Here is a 21,008-nt window from a genome sequence, read left to right on the forward strand (position 1 = left end):
ATTAAAATGCATGGGGCGCCTGGGTGGCTCGGTCGGTTAAGCATCCGACTTCGGCTCAGGTCATGATCTCACGGCCCGTGAGTTCAAGCCCCGCGTCAGGCTCTGTGCTGACAGCTCAGAGCCTGGAGCCTGTTTCAGATTCTGTGTCTCCCTCTCTCTCTGCTCCTCCCCTGTTCATGCTCTGTCTCTCTCTGTCTCAATAAATAAACGTTAAAAAAAAAATTAAAAAAAAAATTAAAATGCAAATCTGAAACCTACTCATAATCTTTCAGTTGTTTCCTATCTCCTATAGTTACAATTAATAATAATAATGACAATGATAATAATAATAATAATTATTATTATTTGCATGGTATTTGAACATGTTTGGGAGCTAGTTTCTCATCTATATCCTTCACAGTGCCCTTAAACATTCCTGTGTATTGTTGGGTACCACTATCAATTTATGAGCTTTGGGTGGAATTGAATGGAATTGGCTCTACCTGAGACCAGGCATGGCCAATCAAATAATAACTTTCTGAAAGCAACATGACTGGAAAGCCATGTCACATCGTCCAAATAAGTCTGGTCTTACTAAAGCCAATTGCTGAATACTGCATGCATGAATGAAAGCAAAAGAGGCATTCTTTTCTCGTGGTCTTGAGCCTGGAATGTGGACTTCGACACAATGAACTTTTTACCTAAGAATGAAACCAACATAGAGGAGAGAAAAGTCAAAAGATGGCTCCTGATGACATCCTTCAAGTTCTTGGGTCAATCCTGATTTGTGCAGTGATTCACTTAATATCTCTTAGCTCCAAATCCATACTTCTAAATTTAGGGGACTGGGACTTGGCCAACTAACTTCACAGACTCTCTTGATAGCCAACTTCCCATTGGGTTCTCCTAGTGGGAGGTGCTACAGTCAAAGGGAAAGAAACAGAGGGACTTCCCTTCTGGTCACAGCTCCTGACAGTGTGGCTCCAAAAAACTGAAGACAATTACAGCTCTAGCCTCTAATTTATTTATTTTTATAATAGATTTTTTGTATCATGGTAAAATATGCTTAACACAAAATGTGATAAAATGTACCATTTTAACTATTTTCAATTGTATCATTTCAAAAGGCTTTAAAAAAAGCAATATAGGCATATCTTATTTTTATTGTTTTTTTTTTTGTATCTTTGTTTTGTGCTTCACACATACAGTTTTTTTTTTTTAATAAATTGAATGTTTGTGGTATTAAGTGAGTGTATTAGTGCCTTTTTCCTAACAGTATTTGTTCACTTCATGTTTCTGTGTCACATTTTGGTAATTCTTTAAAAAAATTTTTTTTAATATTTATTTAATTTTGAGAGGGAGAGAGAGAGAAGCAGAGAGAGGGAGACACAGAATCTGAAGCAGGCTCCAGGCTCTGAGCTGTTAGCACAGAGTCTGACGCAGGGCTCGAACTCACGAACCGTGAGATCATGACCTGAGCTGAAGTTGGACGCTTAACCAACTGAGCCACCCAGGCGCCCCACATTTTGGTAATTCTTGAAGTATTTAAAACATTTCATTATTATTACATTTTTTATGGGATCTGTGATCAGTGATCTTTTATTTTATTATTTTAATTGTTGTAGGGTGCCACAAACCATACCCATATAAGATAGTGAACTTATTCTATAAATGTGATGTGTTCTGATTTCTCCACCATTTGGCCATTCCTCCATCTCTCTCCCTCTCCTTGGGCCTCCCTAGTCCCTAAAACACAACAATACTGAAATTAGGCAATTAATAACCCTACATGGCCTCTATGTCTTCAAGTGAAAGAAGTGTCACATATCTCTCACTTTAAATCAAAAGCTAGAAGATTAAGCGTAGTGAGGAAAGCATGTTGAAAGTTGAGACAGGCTAAAAACTAGGCCTCTTGCACCAAATAGTGAATTAGCTAAGTTGTGAATACAAAGTAAAGATTCTTGAAGGAAATCAAAGGTGCTATTCCAGTGAACACACAAATGATTAGAAAACACAGCTTTTTTTTTTTTTTTTTTTCATTGCTCATTGTGGATATGGAAAGAAAAAGTTTTAGTGGTGTGGACTGAAGATCAAACCAGACAACCCAAAGCCTGAGGACACAAGATATTTAGGTTAGCTTATTAACATCCCCTTGTGCTTCTACCATCAGAGTAACCAATTTCCTGGAAGTAAATGCTTTCTATTTAAAATGGCCTCCGTTTTTATGTCTGGACCTTGGCTGGTCAAGGAGCTAACTCTCTTTTTCTTTGCTTAAGCCAATTTGGGTTATGTTTCTTGTCTCTTGTGATCAAAAAAGTGTTAAATAATATGCTTTTCTCTCTGCCTAGAATGTTCTTTCATTGCCTATGTGGAAAACTGTCAACAATTCTTTGAGGTTCAGTTAAAGCATTATGTTTTCTGCAACTCTCTAACTATGCCCATCCCTTGGCATCACACCAATGACATTGTACCCTTTCAGCCAGAGCTATGTACTTCTTTCTCTTTCTTCTTAGAAAGTCTTCTGAATATTGAGTTTTCTTATTGTATGAGAGTGCATAAGACATTAAATGAATTTTATAATAATTTATAGATATCTGTTTATATTTGAAATCTCTTAATGCTTTATTTGCTTATTTATTTTTTTAAATGTTTATTTATTTTGAGGGAGAGAGAGAGAAAGTGCAAGCATGAGCAGGGGAGGGGTAAAGAGAGAGAGGGAGAGAGAATCCAAGCAGGCTCCATGCTGTCAGTGCAGAGCCCATTGCGGGGCTCAGACTCACAAACCATAAGATCACGACCTAAGCCGCAATCAAGAGACAGATGCTTAACTAACTGAGCCACCCAGGCGCCCCTATTTATTTATTTTTTTAAAGTTTGCTTACTTATTGTGAGAGAGAGAACATGAACAGGAAAGGAACAGAGAAGGAGAGAGAGAGATGAAGAGAGAATCCCAAGCAGGCTCTGCACTGTCAGCATGAAGCCCGATACGGGGCTTGAACTCATGAACCATGAGATAATGACTTGAGCTGAAATCAAGAGTCAGATGCCTAGCTGACTGAGCCACCCAGGCATCCCTTTAATGCTTTAAGTTGTTGTGATTTTAAAAGGGCCTGTGGCACTAAAGCATTTGTATATTTTACTTAGTATAGATATGGTTCACATGAACATATATTTTACAAATCATATTACACTCATTGCTTAGTTGAAAAAATGTTTCTAGTATGTTTTTTTCAATGAAAAAAGTGCAGTGTCTGAAACTGCACTGATACTGAAAAATTTTTTTTTTCACACTTACAAAGTTTTTGTGTGTTATCAAAGGATAGAATTTTGCCCTTTGGTATATTGCAGCTTATTTTATTGTCTGGAGGATTTCTGCTAAATTCAATCAAGAGAGCATATGTTTCATGATTTGACTCCCTTGGATTTAAACCATATTCTAGATTTTTATGCATCATTTTAATTTCTACTATATATCAAAAGAACCCAAAACTATTTCTAGGTTTTCCATTTATAATTCGCTCTGAAAAAAATCCATTGAAAGTAGATTCTATATCCATATGAGCTCTCAACTACTCTGATATCTCTAGGTTTGCTTTTAAAGTTACCAAAAATAATAGAATGCATTTTATCCTACATTTTGAATGTAGGATAGTGCCATTTTATTAAAAGCTTTAGTGCTATTTTATTAAAAGCCTGATAATAATGGTCTTTTACAGCTCAAGGAAACCTTCTGAAGGATCTATTGATAAAGGTATGTCAAATGAGATGTTTGCTTCTTCTTTTTTTTTATTGCAAAATTGTGTAATGATAGTCAGTGAGATTATATATCAGTATAAGATCTCTTGAATTTTTTAAACATAAACCAAATTTGGAATAAAGATCCCCAAATCTTGTTGGTGTTTCAGTGACACTGAGGTTCTCTCGAAATGTCTTAGGGTTGCCCTCTGCAGAGATTCTCAAGGACTGTATCACTATGTTTTATCTCTATAGAGGAAATCCACTGAAGTTGTTGCTGATGTACCTGTATGTCTGTAATGTACCTGTACATTAATTAATTAATCCATTAATTCATTATTTCACTTTCTGAGTGCCAATCATATGCCACAAACATAGGCACTGATGGTAGAGACAATGAAGAGAGAATTGTTTTGTAGTCTGGAAGTGCAAGGAGAGTGGTATACACAGAGTAGTTGGGGAGATTTGTATCAAAGCAACCCAGCTTTGTTTCTGGGGAAAAAGGGAGGACAGGGTACATAAGAAAGCATGAGTACCAGGTGACTATATCTCAGACTATTTAAACATTTTTCCCAGCCAGATACTTGCCCGGCCAGGAATGAATGAGGAGGGAAAATTTCACACTACGGAAAATAAATTGATATATAGAAAAGAATTCGGAAAACCAGAGCAGTGCATCCTGTTAATCCTAATATGATCTGATTACTCTGAAGACCCATGGTTCTTCATTACAGAAAATCATCATGAATACTGCTGCCCCTTGCTAGGTGTGCTTCTGCTGGGGACTATGTCACCTGGTAATAGTCAACCACAGTCACTGGAGTCTCCTCTGTCCCATCAACATAAGCTTGTTACTGTAAATAATTTGACATCACCAGATTTCACAGTTCTGCTGAAACTACCACCATTGCCATCTATTAAAAAGCATAAAATGCTCTTTTTGGAGCTTTTAGTCCATATTTGATAGGAATAGAATTTACTAACATCATTATATTATATTATCTGGAGCCAGCTTCATTTGGAAACCTCATGTCATTTCAGTGCAGTCTCATTTTGTTATTAGTGTGGGAATAATACAGTAGCATGCCATAGTGTATGATTTCTACACTTTTACATTTCATAGTGCAATAAAACTAAAAAAAGTGGAGATATGCAGGCTTAATAATGTATAATTTTAGCTAAAAAGACATGAGAAACATCTACCATCTACACTAACTACTGCTTTAAAATTATATATATATATAAAGTATATATTAAATAATATATATATAATGTTTAAATAACCACTGAATTTGAAAAATATGAATGTAGTTCACTTTGAAAAACTCCATGATTATACAATCTTCTTAATTTTTCTACAGTTTAGAGAAGGTTTTTATACCACTGAGTACTGTGGGCCAGTAGGCCTGGGTTTGAGAACAAGTGATGTAAGGGTTAGGGAATGGCCTTGAAGTTGGACATGAGTTTATGTCTAAGTTATGCCATTTTTCTAGTTGTGTGAAGTTGGTTAATGTATTTAACTTCCCTGAACCTGTCTCTTTACCTGTATGTAAGGCATAATTGTCTGCTTTGCTCTCATCACAAGGTTGTTGGAAGTATTTAAAAAGCTAATGCGTGTGAAAAAAAAAATTAAACAATAAATGTTATAAAATATAATTCTAAAAAATTCTATTGAGGACCCTGAAGGAATTACAAATATTCCTCTCCTCCCAATGTGAAGAAAGAAGAAAGAAAGGGAGTTAAAAATTACTTACTGCCTTTTAGATTCCAGAAACAGATATAACTGCCTTTCATTTCTTTTATTCCTCACAACAAAGCTAAACATTACATATTTTAATAAACATCTCACAACTGGAAAAAAAATCATGAAGCTCAAAGAGTTACCCAATTTGCCCCAATCACATAGTTGATGAAAGGTGAAATTAGGAATTCAGTCCAAAACATGTTCAATTTTCACTATTTCATGCTCCTCTGCAAGAGAAAAAGCAGCATACTCTGTGTTGTCAAAAAGCATAATCATTCTTTTTAGCTCTTAAAAGTATGAAATGTTAATTTTGGGGTTAGCTTATAACAGAGGCCACAGTCAAGGACAAATTCTGTCAGTGTAGTTTATCCTTTAGGCATTAAATTCCTGGATTACATTCAGGAACCTTCTCCTTTATTATAATTAACTGCCAAATTAACTTTCATGATGAATAATTTAACACAATTATTCAGATGTACTTCAGGAAGATTCTTACAAAGAAAATTAGGCAATACCATGACATTTAAAATAAAGTTTCCGCAACTTCTTTTTGGGGGCTAAAACAAAGTAATAATACAGTCTTAGAAACTAATCATATAATTTTTGAACTCAGGAATCATTTCTAAAATGACACTCTGTATTATCAAGTATAAGAATGGCATATGAGGGGTGCCTGGATGGCTCAGTTGGTTAAGCATCCAACTTCGGCTCTGGTCATGATTTCGCAGTTCATGAGTTCAAGCCCCACATCAGGCTCTCTGCTGACAGCCGTGAGCCTGGATGAGCCTGCTTCAGATTCTGTGTCTCCCTCTCTACCCCTCACCCACTCACACTCTGTCTCTGTCTCTCTCTCAAAAATAAATAAACATAAAAAAATTTAAAAAAAAGAATGGCATATGAAACTAATTATTGAATTAAGTGCATCCATGTGCTATTTTGTGTTTCTAATAATAAAGACAATATATTTAGGGTCAGGTTCATACAGTCTTAGAATATATTCAAATGATTTTCTCACTTTCCCAATATATAGATTTACATTATGAGAGAATATACCTTGTTCCTATACATTTAAGATATAAAATGACTTACTTACAAATCAATTGTGTTAGTGTCCTATGAGTCTTTAAAGTTAGAGATACATTTGGTGGAGCTCAGACTTTCAAGACTGTTTATATTCAGACTGTTTATATTCATGCTATGTTAAAGCAGGACAAAATAAAACGTGTTTGGAAGTTGAGAGTGGAAAACAGGTCTCTGGATTCACCCACACACAAAAAATTGTGTGTGTGTTTTTTTGTGTACCTCCCGTATTTATCATAATTAGAGAAAATTCTTATTGCTTTTACATCCATTTTTTTAGTACCTAGTATTATAAGTGGTACAGAGTGAACACTAGGTAATTGTCCATATCTCAAAAGTATCTTGGTATTTGGCACCATAGAAAAATACTTTTCTGTGTCTAACTGAAGTTTCCATTTTGTAAGACTTCAGCTTTTACAAAAGTCAGGTTTAAGGAATTGAAAAAAAAAAAGGTATTATCAGTGAAGTGGTGACTTACCAATGTTTAAGTTTCTTTGCTCTGGGCAATCCTTGTACGTGGCTTTAAAGAAGAGAACAATCAGATGTGTATTAGATATGAAACTAGTCCTATTAGATATCTCCTGTGGCCTCTGGAATATCACTGGTACTATTAGGCTGAGGCACACTCTCCGTATAAATTGTTGGGATGTAAAAATAGCAAATGTCAATGTGCTCCTTTTCTTTCGTTTCTTAACCTTCATGTGTTGATTCTGAAAAATCATTACTAAGCTATATTTGCTACCTTAGTTTCTCGGAAACCTAGACAGAGGATCTAGAGATAAGTAGCAAGCAATTTCATTCTTTACTTCCCACTGCGTTTTGCTATTGCAGCTGAAATGGTATGTGACCTCTGTATTGCCTAGTCACAGCAGGGTAGCTTTAAAGGACTAGGAATTTGGCTGGAGTTAACACTTCAACCCTTGAACATTCAGGTTATTATTTATATAAGACCAAGTATACACAACTGTTATTGGCTGAGCATAGACTGATTTTCCCCCTTTGCCTTTTTTTTTCTTCAGTTCAGATAAAATTTACTCTTTGTGCAAGAATGCTATCTTAAAGTAGCCTTGCCTCAATTTATCCATTTTCTTCTGGAAAAAATTTCTTTTTGGCTATACCATCAAGTCAGAACACTTTGTTATTTCTATTAGATGTCCTTGGCTTATATTTTATGGGATCCTGGAGGATGAGAAGTATGTATTCCTTGTTACTAATATCCACAGAATTTTTATTATACTTTGTACTTTTTAGGTACTTGAAAAATATTGGAAAGTAAGTTATTTGGTTTATATATAGGTCTCTGTATTTACATGAGTCCTGAATATCACCTTTTTTTTTCAAACAATATTTACATATTACTATGGTGAATAAAAACAATAGCTACTACTAGTTCTTGATCATTTTCTTTATGTCAAGCACTGTATTTGTGCACATGCATCACATGGAAATCTTGTTAAATTGCAGATTATGATTTAGGACACCGGGGACAAATCTTAGATTTTTTTTGGTTTTTTTTTGGGTATTTTTTCACAAGTACCTATGTGGTCCTGATATTGCTTGTCAAGGACCACACAACAGCCATATAAATAGTAGGTACTCATTTTCTCATTTTTCAGATGAGTAAATTAAAACTTAGATAGATGAAGTAACTTGCCCAGTGTTGTACAATTAGAATTTAGCAGAGCTGTTCTCAAAACAATTTGTGTTTATTGTGAAAACTAATCCTTAAGCCAGTGCTTCTAAATCTTAGCTGTAGGAAAGAACCTGTTTTTCTCCTCCCAAACTATTACCATTCAAAGATTTTGTGAAGTACAGTATAAATGAATTACTAGAGAAATGAGATGCAAGCTTGTATGTTTTATTTTTAGATTCAACAGATGTAAAATTACACAAAGTTACTATAAAAATTTCTAAACAATTACTCCCAATTTCCATGTTTTTCCATAGCAGATCAGTAATAATTCTAAGACCAGCAGTGGTCCGTGAGGGCACTTTGAATAGCATTGCTCTAAACTACTATGACATTCAGGAGAGCAGAATTTTTTTTAAAGCAATCTCTACAACCAACATGGGGCTTGAACTCACAGCGCCAAGATCAAGAGGCACATGTTCTGCTGACTGACCCACCCGGGTGCCCCAGGAAAGCAGGATTTTTAAATGTACTTGTCAACTCAATGGAAATTACAATGGTAGTTTTTTAAATAAAAAAGTATTAGTTTCTTTACATTTAATAAATACATTTTGTTTAAAAAAAAAAGGAAAAGGAAGAAAGAAAATACCAAGAAGAAAAACTGAAACTAAAACATAATTCTTACAGATGGGTCTTAGAATATAAGAAGACTTTTGCTCAAGTAAGCAAAAATGAATTGATTTTTTTTTTAAATTTTAGAGATAGAGTATGTGAGTGGGGGAGAGGGACAGAGGGAAGGAGGGGGCAAGAGCAAGAGCGAGAAAGAGAGAGAGTCTTAAACAGGCTCCACACTCAGTGTGGATCTTGGGATCATGACCTGAGCCGAAATCAAGAGTCAGATGCTCAACTCACTGAGCCACCCAGGTGCCTCTGTATGGATCTTTTTATCTTGTCCCTAGTTATTTAGAGAAAGTTATATTTTTTTCCAGAAGTATTGCTATTTATTTCTTAATTCAATTGCATTTTTATACCTTCTAGTTTCTCTGTGAATGTTTAGTGGCATTAGGCATCTCATCCTTGGCTCTAAGTGTAGAGTCAGGCAGAGGTTATGGCAATATTTTTATATCATTTCATAAGAAAACTAACACTTTGTGTTATTTAATCTATTTTAAACATTCTCCCTTCTTCAGCAATCTGAGAAGAAAACACAAGATAAAGCAGCACTACTTGTGAACACATTATCCTTTTCATCGATCAGTATGGAGAATGTCTGGTGTTTCTCCTTTTATTTCATTAATCTGGAGTGTTTGCATATTTTTTTTCAGAAGAGAATCTGCCAGTTTCAGAATTATATTACTCCAGAATCATTTAAAATCAATCTCCTTTTTAGGGTAGATGATTAGCCTTAGTTCCTTCATGGTGTTTGAGCTTCTGTTGAAATCCTAAGATTTTCTGTTGTGACTATTGATCTAGCATCTAAGATCCAATATTTTGTGTTTGACATAATGTTAATATTTTTGTCTACCTGCTAACTATAGTCAAATTCCAGTGCTAAGCAACTTAAAGCTTTGTTCCTTTGTTCATATTGTTTAACTTTTTCCTTACTGGGTAAAAATTATAGTATCATTGCTCTAAATCTATAAAAAGTAGCATAGGAATTAAAAATCCTCCAGCATTTGCAGTAGTATTGTCTAGGAAATAAATATGTAATAAGTTGACTAATACCTGAGATTGTACCAGGATAACCTAAGGAAATCTATACATCAAATATGAAGACAGAGTTACTTAATTTTCTTCAAGTCTTTCCTTTCAGGAGTCAACCTCACACAGCAAACCCAGATAGACCTGGTTTGTACATTGGTTCTGTTGCTGGAAGCTCCCTGGAATTTAAACAGATTTATTTATTTATTTATTTATTTATTTATTTATTTATTTGCTCTCAACGATAAAATAGTACTAATAATATATCCACCTCATAGTTGCTTGATATGACCCAAGATAGTATATGGAAGGAACCTAGAATGTTGTAAGATGTTCAATAATGTTCCTTTCTTTCCTTTAAATTTTATTTTTGAGATGAATATGTGTGGAGGGGCCACATAGACAGTTTTATATTCAGGAACAATTTCTGTGAAGTAATAATTTTCTGCAAGACTAATTCTTTATTGTTTTTGTGGTGGGATATTTTATACCTATGTCTATATCAATATTTCTGTATCTATTCCTGCATCTATATCTGTATTCAACTCCATGTTTCACTGTGTATCTTTATTCATCATGTATATCTATATATCTGATATATTTGTATCTGTCTATCATCATCTATCAATCCACCTACATTTTGATTATTTTTCTATCTGTACTGAGAAGGTAATATTTACTCATATTCCAGACCAAATGTGTGAAGAAAATGTAATTTTTTGCTTCTATAACAGATGTAATCTTCCTCTCTCCATTTAACCCCACGGGGTGTTACATTGTAAGGAGAACTTTAAACATGTCAATTAACAGTGCCACTGTTTTTTTTTTTCTAGTTAAAATAGTGTTCTGTGGATGCCTCGATCTCCTTTAGGCAAATGTCTGGCTGTTCATATTTTCTCCCCCAATAATCTGCTTCTATGCAAGTTGACATCTGGGTACAGAGGGGGCCTGTACCATTTGGAGTGGTTGGGAAAAAAGGGTGTTGTTTCCTGAATCCCCCATGTCTGTTGTGAGTAGCTGGTATTCTCTGGCTTTTTTTGAGTGGTGGGTGGCAGTTATGGCCAAAACTTGTGTTTCTGTCTATGTTTCCCTCACTTACTATAAGCTGTGATCCCTCTTAGAATCTTCTTGTTCCTTTACTGGGGTACATGGGAACCTCTCAATCATTTACATGCCTTATAGACCACAAGGAGCCAGGGTACTGAATAGACTCCTTTTTCAGATAACTTTTTATGCCAGAGTTCTACTAGTCATATACCATGATGGACCTAAAATTGAGTTGGTCGCTAGTTTCTTCTAAAGGCCTTTAGTTTCTCCAGATATGCTAACAGTGGTCCCACTGTTTTTTGGCCATTCCCAAAAATAATTGGGTAGGAATACCACCCTTGTGCAGCTTAGTCATGAGCAGTAGAAAAAATTAGAACCCTGAAATTTACTTTTATCCTACTTTCATCTCTCTTATCCTCCTATAGTCCTATTGAGGGAGAGGAAGAAAGGGACCAATTCTGTATTTCCTCTCCCTTTCTAACCCAACTCCCTTAATGTCATATCCCCTACTTCCTTTCATGGACTCAGGGAGGAAGGGGTATCATTATTGGGATTTGATATGTATTACAAATTATTCCAAGAATATTGGGATGGATGTCCATAAGGCCACAAATCTCCTTTGAAAGGGAAAAGTTATAACTGAGACTAAATTTATATAACCCACTTGATATGACTTCAGAACATTTAATGACCTAGGATTTGGTTATAAGTAAACACATCACCATAATGGAGTTTATCTATAAATATTACTTTAATCTTCTGGCAAGCATTATGACCTATAGCTCTTCTCAGTTAATGTGTCCTTTTCATCCATGAGTTTGTCAGTATTGTAATGTAACCTCCAACTGCCTACAACTATTGTATCACTTTCAGCCTAAAAAATTAAACCAGTGCTATTGATGTATTTTTCTCCAAGATTTCTTAAATGGAGACTTTCCATGATTGAAGCAGATTAATACCTTATCACAGTGATGAGACTAAGTTCAGACTGCCATTTCATTTATGTAACATGTTGGGGTAGATGTACTGTATGTATCATCCTGGATATTTAGTATGCATGCATATTTTTTCCAAAGGCATGAAAAACATTGTCATAGTTATTTATTTCACTTATTCAATAAAATATCTGTTGAATATTACTAAAAACAAAGCAATGAAATGTGGTTGCATAGATAAATAAAAAAATTTCCCGGGATATTTGGGTGGCTCATTCGGTTAGGCATCAATCTCTTGATTTTGGCTCGGGTCATGATCTCATAGTTCGTGAGATGGAGCCCCGCATTGGGCTCTGAGGTGAAAGCTTGGATCCTGCTTGGGATTCTCTCTCTGCCCTTCTGTCTTTGCCCCTCCCTTGTTTGTATTCTCTCTCTCTCTCTCAAAAATAAATAAACATAAAAAAAAAAAAAAGAAAAACATTTCCCTACCCTTCTCTTGGACATACAGCCAATCAAGATAATTAAGTATGTAAACAAATTATTTAATAGGATGTCTTTTTTTTAAATATACCTTTAATATACTTACCAGTTTCTTTAAAGTCCCTGTCTAATAACCCCAACAAGTGATTTGTATCTGCCTTAATTGGACATTTCTTTTCTTGATAATGGGTTAACATTTTCTTACATCTTGTAATTTTTATTGTATGCTTGACACTGTGGGGTAAAAGTATAATAGATACTGAAGTGAATAAAATTTACTTATGGAAAAAGGAATGCCTCTCCTTTGGTTTCTAGTTTGGGGAGTGGATGAATCAATACACTATGTAGGTAAGCTGTATTTAGGTTTTGTTTCACTTTAGTTACATTTAGTTAACCATTTGGTTCAAATATTTTGGGAGCAGATTTAGGATTTTCCCTTCAGCAGAGCTTGGAGTCTGGTCACTGAATCAAGTGATTATTGCCACCTAGGAAACTTTCTGCAGCATGGAAGTCCCCTCTCTGTCTTATTGACAAGTTCCAAACTTTGGAGGACATCTAAAAGTTCAGAGTGCCTGGCAGGCATTTCTCTCAGATCTGCTCAGGTTTTAGCCTTCAGATGGCTGCTGAAGTGTACTCAATGAAGGCTGAGTGCTTTGTGAGGGATTTCTGTGAACTCTTCTGCCTTGCTCTCAGTTTTTAGTGAGCTGTAATAAACATAAGAGTTAACAGAGTTATCATGGCAGAGTGCTGATGGGCTGGTAAGACCTTAGTGTGTGACACATGAGCTGGCTATTAAAAGATAAACAGGATTCAGACTGAGAGAAGTAGTAATAGAAGGACCCTAATCCATATGCTTTAACATTTAGGTTGATATTGATAGATCTACTTTACCTTATAACATCACCAGGAAAACTGATCCTTAGCTTGTGTGCTTTTCTTTTATTTGCTTTATATTTTATAGGCAAAATTGTATCATCAGGTATATACTGTCTCTTTTGTATATTATTTCCTGACAAAATTTAATTTTTGACTGACACACAAAAATACACGTTTTAACCAATACATTCTTTATTTAAAAAAATTATTTAAAAATTTTTTTAATGTTTATTTTTTATTTTTGACAGAGAGAGAGAGAGAGAGACAGACAGAGCATGAGTGGGGGAGGGGCAGAGAGAGAGGGAGACACAGAATCTGAAGCAGGCTCCAGACTCTGAGCTGTCCGCACAGAGCCCTACGCAGGGCTCGAACTCAAAGTTGGCAAGATCATGACCTGAGCCAAAGTCGGACGCTCAACCGACTAAGCCACCCAGGCACCCCCAATACCGTCTTTCTAATTGCATTTTATTTAGACTCATTGAGATTATCATTGTGTTTTGATAGGAATAGTTGCCCAGAAATAATTGTAGGTAATATTTAAGAGATACTTAACTATATTTAAAGGCTGGTGTAAATGCTTTATAGGAATTATCTCTTTTAGGACAACCCTTTGGATGCGGAACTAATATTATGGTCATCTTATGGATAAGAACATTAAGAATTACAGCACTTATATGACTTATTCAAGGTGATATGGTTAGCACTTGGTGGAGCCGGAGCCCAGTTTATTTGACCCTGCAGTCAGAGATGTTAATCGCTGAGTTCTTCTCCGTTTTGCCAGTAGAAAGAGATGAAATCAGCAAGTCCTGATACTCCTGTGGAGTATCTCTGCTGTGATCTAATAATGAAGATGGCACTGCTTATAGAAAATTAAAGATTTGAACTGAAGTATTACAATCTTGCTATCAATCTTGCTTATTCTATGTTATCTCTAGGTAGGTATTTATATAATGTTTGTAAAAAATGATACTTAACTTGCCTCATTTTCTGTTGTTTTTCATTTACCTGTGTAGCACTAAGTAATCTATTTTAATCATCTAATTATGTACTTTAAGTATGAAAGAACATTCAGAGTCCCATCCTCAAGATTACTTTTTCAAAATACTCAACATATTTAATTAAAAGACTTGGTTAAGAAATATGGAAATGTGGGGTGCCTGTGTGGTTCATTTGGTTAAGTGTCTGACTCTTGATCTCAGCTCAGGTCTTGATCTCAGGGTTGTGAGTTCAAGCCCCACATTGGGCTCCACACTGAGTGTGGAGCCTACTTAAAAAAAAAATGAAAATTTTTCCACAAAATAAGATTTATAAAAATATTTTTCTTTAATTTACAAACATTAATTTTACTTATTAAACATCCATGGTAAGCTGTAAAGTAAAATAACAATCAACACGTAGTTTATATTTTCCTAAGTCATAAGTTGGAATGGCAAATATTAGAGAAATTATAGAAGAATAGAACCTGTTTTTGTGTATGTTTGGTATGACATTTAGCATTCTATTATTGATTTTTTATAGGCTTCCATGTGTGTCTACTTGCATACTTTCTTCATATGTAATATTTTGAACCCTACACATGTATTTAAGTCAGAGTTATTTTTTATTTTATTTTTTTTAATTTTTTTTAACATTTATTTATTTTTGAGACAGAGAGAGAGCATGAACGGGGGAGGGGCAGAGAGAGAGGGAGACACAGAATCGGAAGCAGGCTCCAGGCTCTGAGCCATCAGCCCAGAGCCCGACGCGGGGCTTGAACTCATGGACCGTGATGGTGACCTGAGCTGAAGTCGGACGCTTAACCAACTGAGCCACCCAGGCGCCCCCAGAGTTATTTTTTAAAATGTTAATCAGATCATGTCACTTTCCCATTTTCAGCATTTTAATAGTTTCTCATCATCAGTATGAGATTTGAAGTCTTTACTATCACTTGCAAGGTCTTACATCAGCTGGCTTCTCTGACCTTATTTCTGACCCCTTTCATCCTGACTCATTCTTCTCCAGCCACCTAGTTTACTTGCTGCTCCTTCAACATGGTAAGAAAGATTCAACATGAGGAAATTACAGATTTTCTTCCATTTTTATGGAATGTTTATGTCCCAGATAATCACATAGTTTGCAGCCTGACTTCCTTCTTGTCTTCCTTCTTGCCTAAATACCATCTCCTCTGTGGAACCTTTCATGATTATCTAAAGTAGTACCCCTCTTTACCCTGTCTTTACATACTGTTCCTACAGTGCTGGGACCCATGCTTTTACCACAAGTCTTAGCTCTCTGGAAATTCCATTGGCTAGGATACTCCTTCCATCCTGAAATCAAACTTCCCTATATATCAGAGGAGCCTGGTCATTCACTGGGAAGAGTTCTCAGATTCATTTTTAGCAATTGCTCAGAGTTCAGTGCTTACTGTCTAACTTCTTTTTCTGTTGGGATGGGAGCTGAGGGAGTAATACAATGTATTGGAAATGGAGAAGATTTTTACTTCAACCTGAGAAAGGCTACAAGTTAACAAGCCTGAGGTGAATACAGTAGAGTTCAAGAAAACCTACCAAAACTAAGAGATAACAGCAAAGCATGTATCAAGACCAGAGTCAAAGATATAAACATAAAAATTAAGGGGACGCCTGAGTGGCTCAGTTGGTTAAGTGTCTGACTTCGGCTCAGTCCATGATCTTGTGGTCCATGACTTGGAGCCCTGTGTCGGGCTCTGTGTTGACAGCTCAGAGACTGGAGCCTGCTTCAGATTCTGTGTCACCCTCTCTCCTTGCCCCTTCCCTGCTCACACTCTTTCTCTCTCTCCCAGAAATTAAATATATATATATATATATATATATATGTATATATATATATATATATATATATATATATATATATATTTATTTATTTATTTAAAATAATTTTTTAAAAAATAAAAGTTAGGTAGATAAGGGGGAGAGCAGAATAATTGAAAGTTAATTGAGTGGAATCTGGAGAAAATGCCTAGAGATTCATGCTAGTTTACTGACATAGGTATGTATTAGTTATGATGTGATGGACCCCAAGACAAAAAGTGCCAGGAGTATGTATTATCAGGTACAGGGTTAGGTGTTTAAAATATTTTCGTCACAATGATGTTGAACAGTTTACAGATGCAGGAAGTATAATAGAAAATCATAAGCAGTTCTATCTTATTGCAGTGCTGTGGACATGATGTTATGCTCCATGGGTGAGGTATGATTTGAGTTGGGCCTTGAGTGTTGGGTAATAGTTGTAGGCAAGAGTAGGCAGTGAGATGGGAACAGATGTACACAGGCCATGAAAGAATATCATGAAAAGTTCAAAGGTAGGGACTTGGGGGATATGTTAGAGGAATAAAAAAGGGCTTTTTATCCTATCTTATTAATGTCAGATTAAATTCAATATGTGTAAAATTAAACAGATCTTAGCTATATTTTGGACTATATCCTAGGGCATATGTAAAGGTTGATATCAGCTACAAAACCTGAATACCAACCTCTGTCAATTACTGAATTACCAAGAGGAACAAAAATTGCAAAGTTTTTCTGATGATAATCACTAATTCAGTAAGCACTTGGGTGCAGTTTATTTGGACAAACATTTATTGAGCTCTAATGTGATAGGTAGTGTATTCAATGATGGGCTTATGAAGATAAGTAAGATGTAGTCCCTCAAGGGGCACAATAGTGGGAGAGACAGATTGGTAGATAATTAAAATACAGCTTTCTACATGTACAGTGCGTACTCACCAATATTGAGATTTCCCTTACATCTGTAATTATTATTCAAACCAATAAGGAATTGATTGTTAAAGAGAAGTACTTCTGATTTCTAGATTTTTTGTTTTTGTATTTGAGCAAGAACATGTACATTTTTTGTTTATATTATACATATATTTAGACTTTAAAAATGATTTACAGATATCAAGGGATATTTTATGAATTGGACAGTAAACATTTTTTAGGTCAGAAAGAAATAAAGGCGATCATAATAGAATATGCTGTTAGTTATAAATAAGGATTTCATTGGCTGGACCCCTATCTTTTATCCTATGTCATCATATCCAGTGAAAACTCAGAACTTCACAGGCTTTCTCTCACACATCTCTTGGAAGCATAGTGATTTATTGTTTGTTGTTGTTCCTGGTTGATGCCAGGGTGTTTACCTGCCATCTCATGTGTGTTTGAGTTAGCATTAGATGGACGACTGGATGCAAACATAAGTATCCTACAGGTCAGTGTTTGTAAGTTGCATTAAAATCAGAAAAAACAACAGTAGTTTGCCTTTTTGGAAGACCTTTATATATGAGCATAACCAATATTTTTAGAAACCTCTCAATTGAACAAATTAATACTTCTATATACAAGTAGGAATTTGATCCTAGAAACAACAATAATGAAAATCAAATTGGTGCCTGATAGATTGAACATAGCAGTAGTAAGGATGGGATGCCTAGTCCTTTAAGTCAATGAGGAATAGGATACAGGTGTAGTCATGACTTAGATTCCATAGGAGAAACCACAAAACAGATTTTTACAATTTCTGTCACTGAGGGTTTTATCTTCATACCTGTGTAAACCATCAGAGATTATGCAGCTCATACTTTCTTCGTAGAGTAAATCATTACTTGCCACATTTACTGCTGTACTTTCCTGAAGTCCAGCTTGATGGACTATAAAAATGAGAATGATTTACTCTCAATATATTTCTATTGAAGCAATAATCATTGCAAGCCATGAACATACACAGGCTGTTTTCCTTCTGGGTGAGCATATCTCAAACCAGCTCAAGAAAGAGAAAGTTTAGGAATGTAGGTAAGATGGGTGAAGCCACTCAACAGATGTTGAGTGAGTGTAATGTGTTCATGCCATACTAGGTGCTATACGTGCTGGTAAGGAAGAATTAGGTGGCAATTTAAAAAAGTGTCAGGGGGAGACTAATAGTGTTGAAAGTTTGAAGAGGACAAGATGGAGGACAAACCATGTATCTTAAGATGTTTGGTTTCAATTATCCGGAAGACCATACTCAAAGCAGGAAGATACATGTTTGAGGGTAGAGAGACCGCTAGGCTTCAAGTCAGGACCTAGAGGCTAATTTTGTTTTGGCATTAATTTGCATTTTCAATTTAGGCAATGGGCTTTAAAGAATTAAATTTCAGTTTTGTCCTCTGTACAGTGGTCTACTTTATGTATGAGTTGTTTCAGGTCTGACTCTGTGATCCATGAATTCTTTCTCTAGTTCCACTGAGGAAAGAACAAGAGAAACAGGATTTAGATAATAAAACATAGGAAGTTAGAAATAAAGACACAATAGCTGGTGATGAGAGAGACTCAATATCAGGAAATGCTTTTAAGAGAAGTCAAGATGCCACTGTTTCAGCAGATAAGTGATAATGTTTGGCTTTCTAGGCTGCTCAAATCACTGGCTGAAAGCAGTAGGGACAGATGATTTCCATGGGCTTCTTCAGCCTTCTGAATCACTTCCTAGATTGCCAGCTTTGAAGTGTCAAAGAGAAACAAAGGTGGATTTTGTTCAAGATGGCAAGACAGATTTTATTCAGATTATTGCAGTGGGGGAGAGGCACTTCAGTATAAACAGCTCAAATCCACTGAAACAAAAGGTAGGAAGCTTGTTTAAATGCTGGGGGATGCTAAAGGAAATGTCCTGGGCAGGAGCTGTGTGGGGGATGTTAGGGTAGGGGCGGTTGGTCAGTGTGCTCAGGCCTTGTGTCTGCTAAGTGGCATGTATTGAAGTTAGACTCCTACCTCCCATAGGGGCCCTAGTCTTCTTGATTACATTTCAAAGGGATGACTCCTAGGTCCTTGAGAGAGACCTTTCTGGGTTATAAAAGATATATTTTAAAGAGATAGAGGTAGGATTTACAACTGTATACTTTCTAAAGTAAATGCTCTGAGAAAAAGGAGGTCAGGGGACTGAAGTCATGTTTTGGCTGGAAGAAACAGTAAATTCTTTTGGCAACACTGAACTTTCTCAGGCAGATATTTTAAGGGGCTTGGGGTAGTCATTCTAGGGACATGACCTTGAGCTGATAGAAGCTATGCTGGAGTTTGGTCAAATGCCTTAGTGTGTGTGAGGGAAGTAGATGCAGTCATCTGTGCTGAGAATCTGTGCAGCCAGTCTGCAATTCTCAGAAGGCAAACTGTAAAATTATACTTACTGTTGGCTTTCTGGGTAAAGATGTTTTCCCTCAATGTTGTTCTGAAGCTCCCTCATTGGAACTACAACTGTCTTCTTGTACCTTAGTTTTTACTCTTGCAGCTCACTTGGTTACTAAAATGATGGAAAATTAGGGAACAGTCTTACTCGAACTGCTCAAACACACCTTGTGTAATGCATGTCCCCACTAGATGGCACTCTAATCATAGAACTATCATTTAAAAAATCAATAATATCGACTTTATATATGAAAAATTCCACTTACTTTCTGTCTTAAAATTGTTTTCTCTTTACCACTCAAATGAAAAGCATAGCTCTCAGAACACTTGAATTTTTTATATGTAGTTTTAGAAAATTGTCAAGTTCAGTTATTTTGTTGGGCATTCAATAATTTATAAGGCCTTTTTATACACCATATAACAAGAAGCAAAATTCAATAAATACATGGGTGGTATGAAATATTAGTTTATGTTTAGTTGGTTCAGTTTGGTTGTTGTAAAGTGAATTATACACTTTTTAAACTCTACAAAGTAATGTAAAAATTTTAAGTGTTTCAAAAACATAAGGGAGGTGTGAAGGGAAATGCGATTGCTGTGAAATAAGCCAGAAAAATGGCCTTTTTGCATTCCCATTTTGACATCTCTATGTATTTGTTGCTTATAACTATGGTTATACTTAATGGAAATAAATGGGTTTTTAAGAACTTTCCATAAAAATCTCTTCTAAAAATCTCAGCTCCAAAGATAGGTAACTGTCCTCTCTCCTCTGCTTGGTCTTTCAGGAACCTGGCTTTCACTGATGAACAATGGATAATTTACATATGTATTTATACATCAATAGCAGGAAGCTTTTAAAATTAGAATGAAAGTGACCTTTCCATTTCTGGAATGACCAAATAGACCAGAAATCAAAACTAAATTTATCTGTGGTTTAGCCTAGTTGAACTAGGAGGGGAAAAAATAAGATAAGTAGATAAAGTATGCATTGCAAAAGTGATTCATTTTTCAGGAATAAAACGAAAGATTTATAGTCAAATAGCAAAGAGGCCCATATTTAGGGTTGGTTTTCAATAGCAACAAGAGTCCAAATTAAGAATAAAACAAAATAGGAAATAAATGTCAAGCAATGTACATTTTCTTTCATAAACTCAATACTTGAAAAATGACTTTCTATACACTGATAAATTTCATAAGATTTTTTTAAAATAGTATGAATACAACCTGAAGAAACATTATCTGATTTTAAAATGTAGATTTAAAAGGTAGATAACTTAGGAAAAAATATATTCTTTGTAAAAGGATTAATTTCACTTTTCTTTTTGGTGAATTATATGAAGTCATTTGAAATATGATTAAAATTAAATATGTATATAACTTATAAGAATATATTAATTGGTACTTGTATGTTTCTTACCCTCCTGGAGTAATTTATTTACTTCTCCCTCTTTGTTTTGTTAATATTTTAAATTTCTTATTAAAGTTTATAATTTCCCTGGGTAAGTCCAATGTGTGTCTTGTGGTAGATATCTGATAAATGTGTGAATAAATTGGTGAATATTGTATGAAGAGACATGAGTTTATACAGCTATGAAAGCAAATTATGAAAATTTATAATGTAGTTGAAAGAATAA

General features: G+C 35.3%; 1 long non-coding RNA gene across 1 annotated transcript in view; it reads left to right on the forward strand.

The window, feature by feature from the left end:
- The window catches only part of LOC109265260 (uncharacterized), a 44,624-nt gene extending 23,971 nt beyond the window's left edge, over positions 1–20,653 (forward strand). The window contains exons 2-3 of the long non-coding RNA XR_002079079.2: positions 3,696–3,730; positions 20,160–20,653. This is a non-coding gene — a long non-coding RNA (uncharacterized LOC109265260). The remainder of the gene's footprint in view (positions 1–3,695; positions 3,731–20,159) is intronic.
- The last annotated feature ends 355 nt before the right edge of the window (positions 20,654–21,008 follow it).

The sequence above is a fragment of the Panthera pardus genome, unplaced genomic scaffold (genome assembly GCF_024362965.1).
Source record: "Panthera pardus isolate Hobbes unplaced genomic scaffold, ASM2436296v1 HiC_scaffold_6, whole genome shotgun sequence".
Lineage (NCBI taxonomy): Eukaryota > Metazoa > Chordata > Mammalia > Carnivora > Felidae > Panthera > Panthera pardus.